The sequence below is a fragment of the Triticum aestivum genome, chromosome 2A, assembly GCF_018294505.1.
Source record: "Triticum aestivum cultivar Chinese Spring chromosome 2A, IWGSC CS RefSeq v2.1, whole genome shotgun sequence".
NCBI classification, from domain to species: domain Eukaryota; kingdom Viridiplantae; phylum Streptophyta; class Magnoliopsida; order Poales; family Poaceae; genus Triticum; species Triticum aestivum.
In genome coordinates this window covers 381,621,221-381,637,746 of record NC_057797.1, presented here as the reverse complement: position 1 = coordinate 381,637,746, position 16,526 = coordinate 381,621,221, and positions in this window count along the sequence as shown.

The following is a 16,526-nucleotide window of genomic DNA, read 5'->3' as shown; positions in this document are numbered from 1 at the left end:
CATGCATTACCCAGGATATCTCCTTTGTTGTACCCTTCATCTGCATACTAACCTCCAGGCCTTGTACCCTTTGAAACCATCGATGCCGCGGTAACTGAAACCAAAAAACTGTCGCACCCCACTGGTGTCTAGATGTCAGCCACATCGGCAACTTGCAGCAGAAGTGAGACGAGGCCGGTGACGTAATGGCCCGGAGCTAACCGCAGGTGCGGACGGGTTGCGTGGGAGGTGAGCCGGTAGTACGGTCTAAAGCAGAGGTCAGCCCTCAGGGCGACGCCGGGGGCTTGCGGTGACGGTGTACGGCTGTGGCAGAGGCCAGCGTAGGTAGTGAGCTGACAGACAGCTTGAATGCGGGAGCCGACGAGGTGGTGGCAGTGGCCAGTGGATAGAATGGATGCGAAGGCTCGCAAGGCGGCTCACCGCGGCGGTGATGGAAAAATGGCTCGGCGTGGCAGGGCATGACTCGCAGCTGAAGGCGAGGCGGCAGTCTTGGCACGGTGTGGTCGCGGCGGCTTGAGGCGGCTTAGAGCGGCCGGCTGATCCGAGCTGAAGGCAGAGCGAGGCCAGCCACTGTTTGTGGCCGTGGACGCAGAGGTAAACCGGCGGTGGTTTTGGACGCCAGCGAAAGCGGCTCGTGGTGGCTCGTTCAACAGTTTGGAGCAGGCGAGGCGGACTGACTGTCCCCAACCACATGCAGCTCGCAGAACAGGAGCGAGGCGAATCGAGGCTGCGGCCGCCTAATGCCGGTGCACAAACTAGCAACTGACGACGACTCAACGCGGCGCCTGAGAGCCTACGACGGCCCAAGACGAGCAACCAAGGAGGTTCAGCGGCCCGAGGAAGTAGAGTTGCAGACGGTCTCGTCTACGGAGACGAGGCCGGTTGAGGTCGTGCAGCCGTGGAGCTGACTCAGCGAGCGGCGCCCAATCCACAAGTCCCGCATGCCTTGGTCAAGAAGGAACTAGTGACCCGCCGCCGAATTGTTCCAGTATGGATCTTGTAGTTTATTTATTCCAACTTTGTCATGGAAGCTGAGTTGATTTCGGTAGTTGATGTACAAGTCCGTCTCGGGATTGATTTTTCTAGCCGCAATTTGATGGTAGTGGCCGCGGTTTGGCAGCGGCCACCTCAACAAACAAACGACTGCCGCCTTGGCAATTTTCCCGTGATGGAGAATCCTGTCGGCCCATAATTCTAGCAGCGCCCCTGGAATCAATCTCGTTTTGGATTAGACTGCCTATTGGTTTTGCCAACAAGGCGAATTCGCTGGTTTCCTTGTTGGAGCTTGGTCCTCCTTGGTCCCGGCACCTTCCAGCAGGACACCAAGATCAATCTGGCTCAGATTTCTTAATTGTATAGGGAACAACGCATGTCGGTCTCGGCGGATCGTAGGACGGCAGTAGCAAACGCATATAAGCATAGAGATCCTAACTCTTCTTGAACCTTAACCTTGTACTATCCGCTCCAAAAGTTAATCACAATTCAATGATGAATTTTACCGGCTCTGCTCAAAGTTATCCTATGCCGGGTTATCCTGCTTGCCTCTTCTTCTTCTTCTTCACCTAGTCAACCGCGAGCTTCTCGATCCATATGAGAGATCCCTCCAAGAACTCAACACCACCGTACGCAGGCCCCACGGTGGGCGCCAATTGTCATGGAATTGTCACGGCAGATGTCCTAGTGTGAGGACTTAGTCGTCAGCCCAGCGCATCTATGTAGTAGCTTAAGAGGGGTTGATCGGAATCGAGAGACACAACACAAGACAAGGGTTTAGACAGCTTCGGGCCCCGGAAAACATCATCCGGAAATATCCCTACATGATGTTTGTGCCTAGGTCTCATTATGCTCATGAGGGAGTCGCCGGTAAACTGGCTCTCCTCTAATTGTGTCTAGCCCTAGAGATTATTGTTTCTTGCTTGTCCCTCTTTGGGGAGCCCTGCCCCTCCTTATATATGCGAAGGGGCGGTTTACATGTGGAGTCCTATTAGGATTAGGACTAGTCTACCTTCTAATACAAACCGGATACAAGTCCGGGTCTTAACTCCTTGTAAGGTAAAATATTATTCATGCCTTTCCTCTTAAACCGGCCCACCATTAACATAAATCGGCCTTCCGGCCTTGGGCCTAGTCATCCGGCTATCCCGCCCGCCAGCTTACGAGTGATTCATAATGTTCAGACAGGTTGCTTGTAAACCGTCTGGTCAGGGCGGGTTGCCAGTGAATCGCCAAGTGTCAACCGGGTCTCAAGTAAACCGCCAAGTCCGGCCGGGTCATATTTCCGGCCGGGTCATATTTCCGGCCGGGTCATACCGCGGGGTATATCCCTGACGGAATTCCTTATTGATATGAGTAGTCTATCATCCCTAATAAGCCAGGCTATCACATACACCCCCACTCAGAGGAACCGACGTCCTCGTCGGGCCACAGGAACGTTCCCTCTTGGCACATACATCTGTGCATCTAGTCCGGCACATGTGCCATGTCGTGTGCCACGACGGGTCACAAATGTCATGAACAACATGACCGCGCACCTTTCCGCAAACATCCATGTAACCATGAGGTTCGGCTCTGATACCAACTTGTAACGACCCAGACACACCCGCCGGTGGTAGCTACTCCTGGCATGATCTAGACTGGCCCCTTAGATCAATACTAGTCTTTTCTGCGCACTTTGTCCTCACTCGTGCGCACCCGGAAGCAACTTCCCGGTCGGTCACCCATCCTAAAATTACTCCAAGCCGAGCATGCTTAACTTTGGAGTCCTTTCCAAATGGGCTTCCAGAAAAGAAGGAATTCCTTATTGATATGAGTAGTCTATCATCCGTATTAAGCCAGGCTATCGTAGAGGTCTTCAAGCAATGCATTTCTCAAGCACAATCCAAAGCATGCAAAGGTGAACATGTTGAATGCAGCTCAAGCAAAGGATTCTTCAGATGTGATCATGGGTAACCTCTCGGTTAACTCTATTCCTGCTAAAGTTTTATTTGATACTGGTGCATCGCATTGTTTCTTGTCAAGACCGTTCTTTGCAAAGCATGACTTCACTTGGTCTTACCTAGATAAACCTTTGGGTGTTGTTTCTCCGGGGTTGTTAATGAGAGCCAACTCGATAGTTCCTGATGTCACCATCAAGATGGGCCACTATAAATTTCCGGCTTCTCCAATGGTTCTTGGCGACTCTGATATTGATCTTATTCTTGGCATGGATTGGCTTTCTCAGCACAAGGCTTCTCTTGAGTGTGCTGCCTGGGAGATTAAATTGATTAACCCTTCTGAGGATGTGATCATCTCTGCTGCTCGTGATGAAACCATTCGGTTGTTCTCTCTCAATGAGAAGGGCGAGTTAGACGCTATTTCTCATATTCCAGTTGTTCGTGAGTACCAAGACGTCTTTCCAGAAGAGCTTCCGGGTATGCCTCCTCACCGACCAGTTGAGTTTGTTATCGATCTTGAGCCCGGTACTGAACCCGTTTGCAAGCGTCCATACAAACCTGGACCAAAAGAGCTGAAGGAATTGAAGAAACAACTAGATGAACAAGAGCGTCTGGGTCTGATCAGACCAAGTTCATCTCCATGGGGTTGTGGTGTTCTTTTTGTCCAGAAGAAGGATGGCATGGACCAACTTTGCATCGATTACCGCCCATTGAACAAGAAGACAATCAAGAATAAGTACCCACTTCCCAACATCAATGAGATATTCGAGCAACTTAAGGTGCAAAGGTATTCTCCAAGCTAGACCTCTGTATGGGTTATCATCAGATTCACATTCGTGAAGAAGATATCCCTAAGACAGCATTCAGAACAAGCTTTGGTTCTTACGAATATACTGTCATGTCTTTTGGCCTTGTCAATGCCCCTCCAACTTTCTCTCGAATGATGAACTTCATCTTCAGCCCCTACACCAATGAATTCGCCCTAGTGTATCTCGATGATATCTTGGTGTTCTCCAAGAATAAGAAGGATCATGCCAAACATTTGCGATTGGTGCTCGATAAGCTCAGAGAGTATCAATTCTACGCGAAGTTCTCCAAATGTGAGTTTTGGCTTGATGAAGTTTTTTACCTTGGCCACATCATCTCTGCCAAAGGCATTGCATTAATCCGGAAAAGGTTTCTGCAATTGTCAACTGGGAACCTCCTCAGAATGTCAAGCAGCTCCGCAGTTTCCTTGGGCTTGCAAGCTATTGCCGAAGATTTGTTGAGAATTTCTCAAAGATTGCAAAGCCTCTTTCCAACCTCCTCTAGAAGCATGTCAAGTATTCCTGGACTCCTGAGTGTGACCTTGCTTTCAACACTCTCAAAGAGAAACTTGTCACAGCTCCTGTCCTAACTCCTCCTGATGAGTACAAGCCATATGAAGTTTTCTGTGATGCCTCGTTGCAAGGTCTTGGTGCTGTGTTAATGCAAGAGAATAAAGGTGGCCTATACTTCTCGTCAGTTGAAGCCAAATTAAAGGAACTAGCCCACTCACGATCTTGAGTTGGCGGCAGTTATCCATGCATTAATAACATGGAGACATCTCTTGTTGGGAAGGCAAGTGGACATTTTCACCAATCACAAGAGCCTCAAATATATCTTCACTCAATCCATCCTCAACCTCCGGCAAACTCGTTGGGTCGAAATGATTCAAGAGTACAATCCAAGTATTGAATATACTCCAGGCAAGGCGAATGTGATTGCAGATGCTTTGAGCAGAAAGGCTTATTGCATGCAACAGCTTAATTCTCAAGCCATTCCAATCGGACCTTTGTGAAGCATTTCGAAAGCTCAACCTCCAAGTTGTTCCTCAAGGTTTTCTTGCCCACCTTCAAGTCACTCCAACTTTGGAAGACCAAACTCATGAGGCACAACTCCTTGATACCATGGTGAAGAAGGCGAAACATGGTATTGCCAAGGGCTTACCCAAATACAAGTGTTATCGCATTGATGACAAGGACCCCTTATTCTTTGAGAGCAGGATTGTGGTTCCTAAAGGTGATCTAAGGAAGGTCATAATGAACATAGCGCACAATTCTCTTCTTTCCATTCATCTAGGCAGTTCGAATATGTACCATGACCTCAAGCAGTCGTACTGGTGGACTCGAATGAAGTGAGAGATTGCTCAATTCATGAATGAATGTGATGTCTGCCGGAGGGTGAAAGCAGAATACCAATGACCAGTTGGCTCCTCCGACCTCTTGCTATTCCAGAATGGAAGTTTGATCATATCGGAATGGACTTTGTCACTGGCTTTCCAAAGTCCAAGCGTGGGCATGATGCTATCTTCATTGTCATCAACAAGCTTACAAAAGTGGCTCATTTCCTTCCAATCAAAGAATCTACCACGTCAGCTCAGTTGGCAGAGCTATACACCTATAGAATTGTCTCATTGCACGGTATTCCGCAATTGATCTCTTCAGACCGCGGAAGCATTTTCACTTCCCAGTTCTAGGACTCCTTCAAGAAGGCCATGGGCACCAACTTTCGCTTCAGCATGGCTTTCCATCCTCAAACAAGTGGCCAAGTCGAGCAAGTCAATCAAATCGTCGAAGACATGCTCAGAGCTTGTGTCATCTCTTTTGGTATGAAGTGGGAAGATTTCCTCCCTTATGTCGAGTTCTCCTACAACAACAGTTTCCAAGCAAGTTCGGGCAAGGCCCCATTCGAAATTATTTATGGCAAAAAGTGTCCTACTCCTCTTAACTGGTCTGAGACTAGTGAATGCCACCTTCTTGGAAATAACTTGATCACAGAGGCTGAAGAAATGTGTAAAGTCATCCGTGAAAAATTCAAAGCCACACAATCGCGCCAGAAGAGTTACTATGATAGCAAGCACCATGACTTGGCTTTCAAGATCGAAGACCATGTCTATCTCCGTGCCTCTCCAATGAAAGGCACTCAACGCTTCGGTATCAAAGGGAAGTGTAACACCCTCGATGCGCCTATAGCTCCCACGTGTCGAGGCACGACTTAGAGACATAATCGCATTGAAGGCATATGTCGCAAGTTAGGCAATCTTCACAACATCCCATGTAATATGAATAATAAAGGGGAGAACATAGTTGGCTTACACTCGCCACGTCACATCAAAGTACATAAATAACATCCATCATACAAACACTCATGGCCCGACTACGGCGCCAAAATAGAAGAAAAACCCAACATGCGACAAGGTCCCAATCAAACCCCAACTAGGCACCACTACTGATCGTCAGGAAAAGACACGTAGTATCGTTGAGAGTCTTCGTCAAACTCCCACTTGAGCTCGTACTCGTCACCTGGAGAGGAATCACCTGGACATGCATCTGGTGTAATAGTAATCTGTGAGCCATAGGGACTCAGCAATCTCGCACCCTCGCGATCAAGACTATTTAAGCTTATAGGAAGGGTAAGGCAATATATGTGGAGCTGCAACAAGCGACTAGCATATATGGTGGCTATCATATTCGCAAAAGAGAGGGAGAAGAGGAGGCAAAGCGCGAGTGCGAAAAACTAGAGGAACAACCTGCGCAAACATTACTCCAACACCATGTCCACATCCCGGACTCCGCCGAGAAGAGGCCATCACGGTAACACACTCAGTTGATTCATTTTAATTAATTAAGGTTCAAGTTATCTACAACCAGACATTAACAAATTCCCATCTGCCCATAACCACGGGCACGGCTTTTGAAAGTTCCATCCCTACAGGGGAGTCCCAACATAGCCCATGACTAGCTCTGACGGTCAACGAAGGAATAGACCTCCTCCCAAGACGTTCCGATCAGACTCGGTATCTCGGTAACTGAAGACACTTCGACAGGTTAAAACAAGACCAGCAACACCGCCCGAATGTGCTGACAAATCCCGATAGGAGCTACACATATCTCTTTCTCAGGGCACACTCAGATTGTCTTAGGTACGGGTAGGCCAGCCCAGAGTTGCCCCTGGTGGCCACCGGCAGCTGACAGGTGGACCAACACTCAGAGGAGCACTGGCCCGGGGGGGTAAAATAAGATGACCCTTGAGTCTGCAGAACCCAAGGGAAAGAAAAGGCTAGGTGGCAAATGGTAAAACCAAGGTTGGGCATTGCTGGAAAAGCTTTAATCAAGGCGAAATATCAAGGGGTTCCCATTATAACCCAACCGCGTAAGGAACGCAAAATCCGGGAACATAACACCGATATGACGGAAACTAGGGCGGCAAGAGTGGAACAAAACACTAGGCGAGAGGCCGAGCCTTCCACCCTTTACCAAGTATATAGATGCATTAAGATAACATAGCAATATAATGATATCCCAACAAGTAAATAAAAGATGTTCCAATAAGGAACGGCCTCCAATCTTCACCTGTAACTAGCAACGCTATAAGAGGGGCTGAGCAAAGCGGTAACATAGGCAATCAACGGTTTGCTAGGACAAGGTGGGTTAGAGGTTTGACATGTCAATTGGGAGGCTGACAAGCGAATGGTAGGCATCGTAGCATTAGCATAGCAAGAGTGAGCAAACTAGCATAGCAAAGATAGTAGTGATTTCGAGGGTATGATCATCTTGCCTGCACAGTTGTCAGAGTTGACTGGATCCTCACAAGCAAACTCAACGGGCTCCTCGGTAGCGAACTCGTCTCCCAGCTCTACCGAAACAAGACAAACAAGCAACAAGGATACAGTCAACCACGTGCAAGGATCAAGCGATGCGATGCAATAATGAAATGATGGTATGCTATGCGGGATGCGATGCGGGATGCAAAATGCAAGATATGACAGGAAATGCATGAACCTGGCCTCAACTTGGAATTCCAAGGGTGCCACTGGAAAGATGAGATGAAATCGCTTGAAAACGATATAAAGAACGCTGGAATCGGAGTTAAGGTTTGGAAATGGCAAGGGATTCAAAAAATGACACCGGTCTGCGATTTACAGCAAGTAACCATCTAAATGCAATGAAATGAACATGCTACAGCAACCAAACAAGACAACAAAATACATGGCAGGGATGCACACAAGATGCTTAACAAAAGACTAGCACTGAGCCATGGCCAATTCATCCATTATGAGGTTCAAACAAGCATGGCAAAAACGCAAAGGCAAAACAGATTCCAGACTCGGTGAAATTAACACTTGTCTGAAATTTCAGATCACGAAGCCCTCTTCGGAGCAGCAAAACAACATGATACATGACCTGATTAAGACAAATAAGAACATGGCATGGATCTACTCAACAAGCTTAACAAAAGACCCAAAGTGACCTGGGGCCAAAAGGGTTCACAAAATATACTAACGGGCACACGAACATAGCAAAAACATAATCAGTTTTCAGACAGTGAAAACTGAGACATGCTGAAATATAACTCACGAAGGCATGTAAACGAGCTCGATGCACTCACTACGGTGCAAGTCACGGCAAGGCAAGCATACATCCATTAAGAAGGCACAAAATGCTAGCTAGACATGGCAAGAACAAAGGCATATCATGCACGGATCAACTACAATAACATCGGCAAAATCGCAAACGAGTTGACGATCTGCCCAGATTCACCACGAAGCAAAAGTAGATCTCGATTGACTCAAGCTAGGGTGCTCCATAATTGCAAAAAAAGACATGGATGGATAGAGCATAACAAGATTAACAAAACTCCCTTACTGATCATCCTCAAAAGAGGCACGGATCACTAAGAAACAAGCTGAACATATGGCATCATGAACTAAATAATCCCAGACTTAGTGAAAACTACTAAGTCCCTGAAAACAGATTTACCGGGTGCCTCACTTTACAAGCTTGCACAAGTCACCACACACATCCTAAAAATGCATGGGTTGCACCTATGGAAAGAAGACAAAATCCTTAACAAAACATATGAAGGACTCACAGGCATAGCATGCACACAATAATCATGGAAAAAATGACAAAAGTCTAAGATGAACTAGCAGATCTGACAATTAACTCACGAAGCCCTCTTCTAACAGCATTTTGGGCATCAAGATGAGCTCAAATGAAAATGATGCAATGGAATGAAATGATGTACTCGTCGAGGCGAATATTTTGATATACTATATGCCCAAATCGGAGCTACGGATGCGGAGATACGGCTGGTCAAAGTAGGCATAAAAAATTAGGGTTTGGAGGGAAAGTCAACCGAGGAGTCTCCAGATCTGGATCTGGCGCGCGGATCGAGGAGATCGCCGGAATTCGCACTGTAGCTGGCCGAGTATCAAACGAAGTCCAAATGACACGAAACTTGACAGGCGGTCTACCGGTAGTAAACCAAGGCTGCTTGGCAAGTCTCGGTCCAATCCGGAAATGTTTAATTCCCACACACGAAAGAAAGTTAGAAATGGCCACCGGAGGAGAACGAAGCGCCGGAATGCAAAACGGACAACGGGGAAAATGCTCGGATGCATGAGACGAACACGTATGCAAATGCAATGCACATGATGACATGATATGAGATGCATGACAACGACAACAACACACGGAGACAAAAACCCGAACCCGAGAAAATAAAATAACTTAACGCCGGAAACGGCAAGAGTTGGAGTACAAATAGGGAAAGTTACATCCGGGGTGTTACAACACTCCACATCTAGGACTGAAAGAACGTCGGGTACTCAGAACGGAGGTGATCCTCACGTTCCCATGTAGCTTCACGGTTGGAATGGTGTGACCACTTGACTTTGAGAAATTTGATTGACTTGTTGCGAGTCTTGCGTTCAGTCTCTTCAAGAATAGCAACTGGGTGCTCACGATAAGAGAGATCTTCTTGGAGCTCAATGTCCTCGAAGTTGACTGTGCGGTCAGGAGTCTTGAAGCACTTTCGAAGCTGAGAGACATGGAACACGTCATGAACATTTGCAAAGTTTGAAGGAAGCTCGAGTTGATAGGCGAGGTCGCCTCTCTTGCTGACAATCTTGAAAGGTCCCACGTATCTAGGGGCAAGCTTCCCTTTGATACCGAAGCGACGAGTACCTTTCATAGGAGAGACGCGGAGGTAAACATGATCTTCGATCTCGAAAGCCAAATCACGGTGCTTACTATCATAGTAGCTCTTCTGGCGGGATTGGGCTGCTTTGAGGTTATCACGAATGACTTTGCACATTTCTTCTGCTTCTGTGATTAAGTCATTACCCAAAAGCTGACGTTCCCCGGTTTCAGACCAGTTGAGAGGGGTACGGCACTTCCTGCCATACAGAATTTCAAAAGGGGCCTTGCCCGAACTTGCTTGAAAACTATTGTTGTAGGAGAATTCAGCATAAGGAAGACAATCCTCCCACTTCATGCCGAAGGAGATCACACAAGCCCTGAGCATATCTTCAAGAATCTGGTTGACACGCTCGACTTGACCGCTTGTTTGAGGATGGAAAGCAGTGCTAAAGTGGATGTTAGTGCCCATGGCCTTCTGAAAAGAATCCCAAAACTTCGAGGTAAAGATGCTGCCACGGTCTGAAGAGATCACTTGAGGAATATCGTGCAGAGAGACAATGCGAGAGGTATAGAGTTCCACCAATTGAGCTGCAGTGATCGACTCTTTGATAGGCAGAAAGTGAGCCACTTTGGTGAGTTTGTCGATGACAACAAATATAGCATCATTGCCACGCTTGGACTTTGGAAACGTAGTCACGAAGTCCATTTCAATGTGGTCAAACTTCCATTCTGGAATGGCAAGAGGTTGGAGGAGACCTGCTGGCCTTTGGTGTTCTGCCTTCACTCTTCTACAGACATCACATTCATTCACGAATTGAGCGATCTCGCGCTTCATTCGAGTCCACCAATAAGCTTGATTAAGGTCCTGATACATCTTCGTACTCCCAGGGTGGATGGAGAGGAGAGAATTGTGAGCCTCGTTCATGATCACTTTACGGAGGTCACCTTTGGGCACAACAATACGATCCTCGAAGAAGAGAGTGTCCTTGTCATCAAGGCGGTAGCACTTGTACTTGGACTGACTCTTGGCAATCCCAATCTTCACCTTTTTCACCATAGCATCAAGAAGCTGGGCTTGGCGAATCTGGTCTTCTAAGGTAGGAGAGACTTGAAGGTTGGCGAGGAAACCTTGAGGAAGAACTTGCAGATTAAGTTTGCGGAAAGCTTCACAAAGCTCGGGTTGATAAGGCTTAAGAATCAGACTGTTGCAGTAGGCCTTTCTGCTCAAAGCATCAGCAATCACGTTGGCCTTGCCTGGAGTATACTCGATACTCGGATTATACTCCTGAATCATTTCGACCCATCGAGTTTGCCTGAGGTTGAGATTAGGCTGAGTGAAATGTACTTGAGACTCTTGTGATCAGTGAAAATGTCCACTTTTCTTCCCAATAGAAGATGTCCCCAAGTCAACAGAGCATGCACAACTGCCGCCAACTCGAGATCATGAGTGGGGTAGTTCTTCTCATTAGGCTTCAGCTGGCGAGAGGTATAAGCAACCACTTTCTTCTCTTGCATCAAAACTGCGCCAAGACCTTGGAGAGAGGCATCACAAAAGACCTCATACGGTTTGGATTCATCAGGCGGAGTCAAAACTGGAGCAGTGATCAACTTCTCTTTCAAAGTGTTGAAAGCAATATCACACTCCGGAGACCAAACGTACTTGACGTGCTTCTGAAGAAGATTTGAGAGAGGCTTCGCGATCTTGGAAAAGTTTTCAACGAATCTTCGGCAATAGCTTGCGAGACCGAGAAAACTGCGGAGTTGTTTCACATTCTGAGGAGGTTCCCAATTCACAATTGCGGACACCTTCTCGGGATTCATGGAAATGCCCTTGGCAGAGATGATATGACCAAGATAAAGAACCTCATCAAGCCAAAATTCACACTTGGAGAACTTGGCGTAGAACTGATGTTCTCTGAGCTTATCAAGAACCAATCGCAAGTGCTTGGCATGATCTTCCTTGTTCTTCGAGAAAACCAGAATGTTGTCGAGATAGACCAAAACGAAGTCATTGGTGTAGGCGTTGAAGATGAAGTTCATCATGCGAGAGAACGTCGGAGGAGCGTTGGCGAGGCCAAAAGACATGACAGTGTATTCATATGAACCAAAGCTTGTTCTGAATGCTGTCTTGGGAATATCTTCTTCACGAATGCGAATCTGGTGATAACCCATACGGAGATCAAGCTTGGAGAATACTTGGACACCTTTGAGTTGTTCGAATAGCTCATTGATGTTGGGAAGTGGGTATTTGTTCTTGATGGTCTTCTTGTTCACCGGACGGTAATCAACACAAAGTCGGTCCGTTCCATCCTTCTTCTTCACAAAAAGAACACCACAACCCCACGGAGAAGAACTAGGCCGTATAAGACCCATTCTTTCTTGCTCATCGAGTTGCTTCTTCAGCTCCTTCAACTCTTCAGGTCCGAGCTTGTAAGGACGCTTGCACACAGGTTCCGTGCCAGGCTCAAGTTCAATAACGAATTCCACTGGCCGGTGCGGAGGCATTCCTGGGAGCTCTTTTGGAAAGACGTCTTGATATTCGCAAACGACTGGAATTTGCGAGATGGCATCCAATCCACCCTTCTCATTGAGAGAAAACAGACGGATGGTATTATCCCGAGCGGCAAAGACAATTACATCCTCAGACGAATGAGTCAATTGAATCTGCCTGGCTGCACAATCAAGCTGAGCCTTGTGCTTAGAAAGCCAATCCATCCCGAGAATAAGATCAATATCTGAGTCACCGAGAACCTTTGGAGAAGATAGAAACTTGTAGTCACCCAAAGTGATAGAAACATCCGGAACTATGGAGTTAGCCTGCATGCGCTTACCGGGAGAGACAACTGCTAAAGGACTAGGCAAAATTTACAAAGGCAAACCATGCTTAGATGAAAACGGTCTCGAGATGAAACAATGCGATGCACCCGTGTCAAAAAGAACTTTTGCAGGAATATCATTAACAGGAAGGTTACCCATAATCACATCTGATGAGTCCTCTGCCTGAGCTGCATTCATCAAATTGACCTTGGCATGCTTAGGGTTATGCTTGACCACTGCTGAACTTGCCGATCTGACAGGAGGAGGAGGAGGAAGACGCCTCTGGTTGAGACACTTGTTGGCATAGTGACCCTTCTGTTGGCACTTGTTGCACGTGACCTCTAAAAGCGGACGGTGATACGGAGCACTCGATCTTGGAGCTTGAGACGAAGTCTTGTTCTGAAAGCCAGGGTTGGGTGGGTGGGAAGAACCACTGCCACCTTTGCTCTTCTGCTGATACGGCTGACGGAACGGAGGAGGAGGAAGCCAAAACTTCTGCTGCTTGGCCACTTGAGTAGAGGAAGAAGGATAACATCTCTGACTCGCTTCCTGGAAGCATCACACCTCAACTGAGCAGCCTCTTGCTTCAGTGCCATGTTGTAGAACTCATCGTATCTCAAGGGCTCGAAGAGAACAAGAGCGAGCTGAATATCTTCTCTGAGACCACCCCTGAACTGATATATCATGCTCTTCTCATCAGGCACGTCCTGCTTGGCAAAGCGGGCGAGCTTCTGGAACAACTTGTTGTAGTCATAGACAGACAAAGAGCCTTGCTTCAGATTGCGGAATTCCTCACGCTTGCTTTCAACCACGCTCTGCGGAATATGATGAGCTCGGAAATCTCGACGAAAATCATCCCAAGTGATAACACGTCCACCTCGGGAATCCTTGTACTGCTGGAACCATTCTGCAGCTTGATCTTTGAGTTGGAAGGAAGCGAACTTGACAAAGTCCTCAGGCCTGACATTACTGCACTCGAAATGCTTACACAGATCCACAAGCCAATCGTCAGCATCGGTTGCCTCAACACAATTGCTGAAAGTCTTTGGCCCGTTAGCAAGGAACTGGTTGAGTGTAGCAAAGTGACTCTGATTGCTGCCTTGATTCCCTTGACTGCCTTGATTGCGCTCTTGGAGAATTTGCATGATCAGCTGTGTGTTTGCATTGGTTGCGGCCATCACAGCTTGCCATGCCTCTGGAGGAGGTGGAGGCGGTGGCGGATCAGGATTCGGAGTCGTGCGCGTTGGAGGAGCCATCCTGAAGAGGTTGACCACCATTAGCACATTGACAGATAAATATTGAAGCTGAATCCAACGGAATGAAAATTGCAACATATAGTCTTCACATCCGAACAAAATGAACGAATGCATTCCTCTTCAAATGGTCACATATCCATAAATTGAGAAGCCACGTAGAATTAAGGTAGAGAAATAAATCAACAAGGTATGGATCAAGAACGAATAATCGGTAAGAAATCCCAATCTCAAACCAATATCCGTGGAAGAAGAACTAGAGCTACTAGAATTCCCACCTATGAAACTCCCGAACTTTTCCGGTTATGCAATCAGGTGTTGGGGATACAGGGGAAGCATAATATCTCACCCAAACTAGCAAATCCTACATCCAGCTGTATCCATCCTTCAACACATAACCAAGAAACCTTCGGAAACCATCTACCTCAACCTTCGAAAAGCATCCGTTATACAAGTTATGGCGATACTCCCGAACTCCCGCCCCAGTACTGGGTGGCGTCGAGGTTATCTCACCAACGAACTGCATAAAAGAGATTTTCGATGTCGGCGAACATATCTCAAGTATTCCAGAATTGCAACGATAAAATTATGATGACAACACCTCAGAGCTCAACTCCCGGGACACTTCCACTAAACCCCTGACAGGAGGCACCAAGACAATGTTCTCATCATAAGCCATCGGAACGATTCCAAGATACTCGCGTGATCCTAAAATTTTTTTAGTGAAATTTGAGAAGAGAAGAGTCAAAACTCTACGTCAGGATGCCTTACCAGAGCGATGAGGAGACTGGGAAGTAAAAAGAATTCCTAAGCTCTCCGATATATAATTCCTAAAGACTCAAAACATTTTCTAGACACAACTCGGCTGCTAAAAACGATCAAGCAATGGGGCTCCTAAGGTCGGGGAAGGCTCTGATTACCAACTTGTAACACCCTCGATGCGACTATAGCTCCCACGTGTTGAGGCACGACTTAGAGACATAATCGCATTGAAGGCATATGTCGCAAGTTAGGCAATCTTCACAACATCCCATGTAATATGAATAATAAAGGGGAGAACATAGTTGGCTTACACTCGCCACGTCACATCAAAGTACATAAATAACATCCATCATACAAACACTCATGGCCCGACTACGGCGCCAAAATAGAAGAAAAACCCAACATGCGACAAGGTCCCAATCAAACCCCAACTAGGCACCACTACTGATCGTCAGGAAAAGACACGTAGTATCGCTGACAGTCTTCGTCAAACTCCCACTTGAGCTCGTACTCGTCACCTGGAGCGGAATCACCTGGACCTGCATCTGGTGTAATAGTAATCTGTGAGCCACAGGGACTCAGCAATCTCGCACCCTCGCGATCAAGACTATTTAAGCTTATAGGAAGGGTAAGGCAAATATATGTGGAGCTGCAGCAAGCGACTAGCATATATGGTGGCTATCTTATTCGCAAAAGAGAGCGAGAAGAGGAGGCAAAGCGCGAGCGAGAAACTAGAGGAACAACCTGCGCAAACATTACTCCAACACCGTGTCCACTTCCCGGACTCCGCCGAGAAGAGGCCATCACGGTAACACACTCAGTTGATTCATTTTAATTAATTAAGGTTCAAGTTATCTACAACCGGACATTAACAAATTCCCATCTGCCCATAACCGCGGGCACGGCTTTCGAAAGTTCAATCCCTGCAGGGGAGTCCCAACTTAGCCCATGACAAGCTCTCACGGTCAACGAAGGAATAGACCTCCTCCCAAGACGTTCCGATCAGACTCGGTATCTCGGTAACTCAAGACACTTCGACAGGTTAAAACAAGACCAGCAACACCGCCCGAATGTGCCGACAAATCCCGATAGGAGCTGCACATATCTCTTTCTCAGGGCACACTCAGATTGTCTTAGGTACGGGTAGGCCAGCCCAGAGTTGCCCCTGGTGGCCACCGGCAGCTGACAGGTGGACCAACACTCAGAGGAGCACTGGCCCGGGGGGGGTAAAATAAGATGACCCTTGAGTCTGCAGAACCCAAGGGAAAGAAAAGGCTAGGTGGCAAATGGTAAAACCAAGGTTGGGCATTGCTGGAAAAGCTTTAATCAAGGCGAAATATCAAGGGGTTCCCATTATAACCCAACCGCGTAAGGAACGCAAAATCCGGGAACATAACACCGATATGACGGAAACTAGGGCGGCAAGAGTGGAACAAAACACTAGGCGAGAGGCCGAGCCTTCCACCCTTTACCAAGTATATAGATGCATTAAGATAACATAGCAATATAATGATATCCCAACAAGTAAATAAAAGATGTTCCAACAAGGAACGGCCTCCAATCTTCACCTGCAACTAGCAACGCTATAAGAGGGGCTGAGCAAAGCGGTAACATAGCCAATCAACGGTTTGCTAGGACAAGGTGGGTTAGAGGTTTGAAATGTCAATTGGGAGGCTGACAAGCAAATGGTAGGCATCGTAGCATTGGCATAGCAAGAGCGAGCAAACTAGCATAGCAAAGATAGTAGTGATTTCGAGGGTATGATCATCTTGCCTGCACAGTTGTCAGAGTTGACTGGATCCTCACAAGCAAACTCA